General features: G+C 40.3%; 1 pseudogene; it reads right to left on the bottom strand.

The window, feature by feature from the left end:
- Positions 1-1,399: 1,399 nt before the first annotated feature.
- On the bottom strand, positions 1,400-2,441 carry LOC149142146 (threonine--tRNA ligase, chloroplastic/mitochondrial 2 pseudogene; annotated as a pseudogene).
- Between the last annotated feature and the right edge of the window lie 1,310 nt (positions 2,442-3,751).

The following is a 3,751-nucleotide window of genomic DNA, read 5'->3' as shown; positions in this document are numbered from 1 at the left end:
ACACTTGTTTGATTGTAAGATGTAGCATCGTCCAAGCTCTTGGTCAGTCGGCATACATTCCAAGCCAAGTCAACACAGTTGTTTTGATTAGGGATGAGGGGTATATTGGTGCTGTTAGCGCTTGAGATTTCACCCTAGGCTGAGGCAGGTAAACCTTCAAGGCAACATCAAACCATTTCACCTCGTAGCTAGCCCTACGGGGTATGAGAAGGCTCTCTCCGGTCAATCTCAGTAAAATCTTCAATGGCGAGATGACCCACAAAGTAACACTGATGTTAGGCTAGTAAACTGATAAAAGGGGTTTTTAATAAAATAACGGGGTTTTTCTGGGCTGCATGGGCAAAATCACAGCTTCAAACAGAGAAATATAATGAACAACACAGGTTGACGACTGAGGCAAGGTAGGAAAGGAATTTAGCATCAAATCTAGATTTTTAAATGGGATGGCAAGACTGGTGAGGAGCTAAGGAGGGCAAATAATACTTTGAATCCTCCTTAAACAGAAGAAAACATTGAATATGAGCAAATTTATAGGAGGAGCATACAATACTATGAATTCCTACCTAAACACTTCATTTGCTCAATTAGAAATGATCATGAAATGAAATGAAACATAACAGGTTACATATGAAACAAGGAAAAAACTAATGCTAAATCATCATGCCACAGGGATCTCAGAAATCAGAGCTGTGAAATTTCATTAAAAACTCTGTCAAAGACTGTACAAGAAAGCTCTGCTACGCTCCAGCAGCTCTCAGCACTCAGAAAAAATCTCTCCTCTCACTCCCTAGCTGAAAAAAAATATTTTTTTTTTTTATACATTAAATCAACTATAAACCAAAAAACAACATATCGACCCCCAAAACAGGGGCGCTGTTTCAACTAAATCCATGAAAATAGAGGAGAATCCTCCATCTGCTCCTAAAGATAGAAAAGCCTTCCATTATTCCAGCGTGAAGATTTCGAATGGCCCATGACAACTAGCTGATGATAGAAATAGGTAATCGCACTTTTGAATGCCACTTTGCAACGATTGCCACGTTACTGATATCTTTAATTCATATGCAGAAGGTTCTATAAAACAACGACTTATGTATAAACAACTCAATGCGGTTTAAAATCCTCTGATGGCCACTTAAAGATATCAACTGGGGCGTAGATCCACCTGGAGATTTAACTGAAGCTATTAATAGAAGATCGAATCTTATTTCTCTATTACGCAGGCTCCCATTGATGACACAATCCTCCCATGTTGACAACTGGCCAGCCACGCGGTCTTCACATCGCATACCACTCTGGAAGATGGCTTCTGCCAAAATGGAATGATGACCACTGAAAAGATGTTTGCCACTTTACGGAAATTTCCATATAGGGAACAGTAAGATTGAATTTTATTATGCTATAAAAAGCTTCTATTAGCTGCTGCGTTTTGAATTTTTTTTTTTTCTATAACCTCATTGATGGTCATGGTCCCGAGTTCTCTCCCATGTCTCGTTCGAACAGTCAGAGTTTCACTTTCAACCTCTTTTGGCCCCACAACTGCCATTAAAGGTATCTTCTGTGTTTCTGAATTCCAAATTAGTTTGCTAAGACGCTCACCAAATGATAATTCTGTTCTAATATTTTTCTCTTTCATCTTTGCCACTACCTTCCGACAATATTGAACCTGAGTGTCTGTTACAGGTACAATACGGGCTGGCACTGGAGAAAGCCACAAAGGAAAGTCACCAGCATAATGCTCTATCAATATACCAAAGAACCTTTCAAGAGATCCTAGGATGGCCCTGTGAATCCTGATGGGCCGTTTTTTCTATGAATTTGAAAAATAGATCAAATCGCTGAGGCAAATTGAAATCAACCTGAACTGTCGAACACTGCCACTTTCTTCCAAGTGCATCTTCAATCTTAAGATCAATCTTTGAACCATAAAATGCACCACCTCCTTCATCAACAGAATAGTCCCACCCCTTGTCTTCAAGAGCATCTTTTAAAGCACGGGTTTCTTTCTCCCAAATAACATCACTGCCCACTACCTTTTCAGGTTTTGTCAATAGGTTTATTTCATAATTTTTAAAATCAAACTGAGACAAGATTGCTTCTGTCAGATCTAAAACACTTCTTTCTTCTTCCTTGATCTGGCTGGGCAAACAGAAGACATGTGCATCATCCCGGGTGAAACCCCTTACACGGAAAAGACCATGTAAGCTTCCTGACATGTCATATCTATATACAGTACCCAATTCCGCAACTTTAAAGGGTAAGTCCCTGTAGGAGCACAGGCTATGCTTGTACACAAGTATATGATAGGGACAGTTCATGGGTCTAAGTTGATACTGCTCATCTTCAACATCCATTTTGACCCTGATGCCAGCAGCCTTAAGTATCTTCTCTAAGTTAGATGCTACCTCCAAGATCGCACCTCTCATCGGCGATTCTTCCATATTGGAATAATAACTACCTGAATTGGAGCCATCCTTGGTGGAAGCATCAAGCCCGTATCATCGCCATGAGTCATAAAATGCCACCCACCATGCGTGTGCTTACTGCCCAAGAAGTTTGCCATACATATTGTCGCTGTCCATTTTCATCAGTGAACTGAGTACCAAAAACACGAGAAAATTTTTGCCCAAGATTGTGACTAGTTCCAGCCTGCAAAGCCTTGCAATCAATCAATTAGAGATATACACAATGGTCCTGTATTGGCCCATCAGCAAACTGATTTGTGTAATGAATTTTCTCCTTAAACGTCACAAAAGGCCACATCAATTTACTGACAGGATTGTTCATTGTTATGGTGACCTTTTCCCCTTATTTTTATACGTGAGGGAGCAGTGCTTGATTGCTTGCATCCAATGATGGACCAAAGTATGCATCAAAAACGGTAGTCATGCCTTCTACTATACTATACTAAGCTGAATTATTTTAGAGATACCAGTAGAGGAATTGAAATTGCAGGTTTATAATTTCGTGACTCAGATGGTCTATCTCCCACCAGCAATGTATGGTAGCCCGCTGGCAGTACCTGATAAGCTGCATTGTCGACTACGCCCAAACTCTCACAAGCATTAACTTCCATTGAAACAATTTAACTGCTCTGACCCTTCACGAACACCCTCTTGAATGCTATTATACTGTGGAAACATGAACAGGTCCAGATTTTGCAACTGATACATTCACTACAGGAACATTTTAAATCACTGTCGCATAGATGAGCAGAAAAAACTGAGGACAAATCAGATACGTTGTCTACTGCCTGATCTTGCTGTGATTGTAAGGGAGGGGCACAAGCATGATCTACGTTCAACACCTTGTAACTTGCTTTGCCTCTGATTGCTGATGATGCTTTGTTTTGTGTTTGTGCTTTTACAGAGGTAGGAGCTTGAAGTCGCTGCCAGTTGAAGAGCTGAAAAACAAATTACATAATCTAAAAAGCAACATTTAAATGATTTCTTCTTCAAAACCCTGTTTTGAAGAAGAATCAATCTCTGACATGAGACGGAGTCTAACAGGTGCAAAAGTCATATGATCGTCAGAGTTTTAGTTTCATCTTTGGTGTTGCTCCGCTGCCAGCAGGCCTGGACAGTACCCCGATGATGTCACGGAGAAACACAAGCATCGCTCCATTGCCAGCAAGCCTGGTCAGTACCCCGATGGCGTTACTTGCATCACCTCTTTGTGTAGGATTCCTTTCTCTTCTTTCGCCTCATTCATTTTTTAATTTTTCAATTTTTTTTTCACAATTTCATTTTTT

This window comes from Pinus tabuliformis, chromosome X (genome assembly GCF_031772625.1).
Source record: "Pinus tabuliformis cultivar Carrire ecotype Pingquan chromosome X, CPIR1, whole genome shotgun sequence".
Taxonomy (NCBI): domain Eukaryota; kingdom Viridiplantae; phylum Streptophyta; class Pinopsida; order Pinales; family Pinaceae; genus Pinus; species Pinus tabuliformis.
This window is presented reverse-complemented; position numbering and strand designations above follow the sequence as displayed.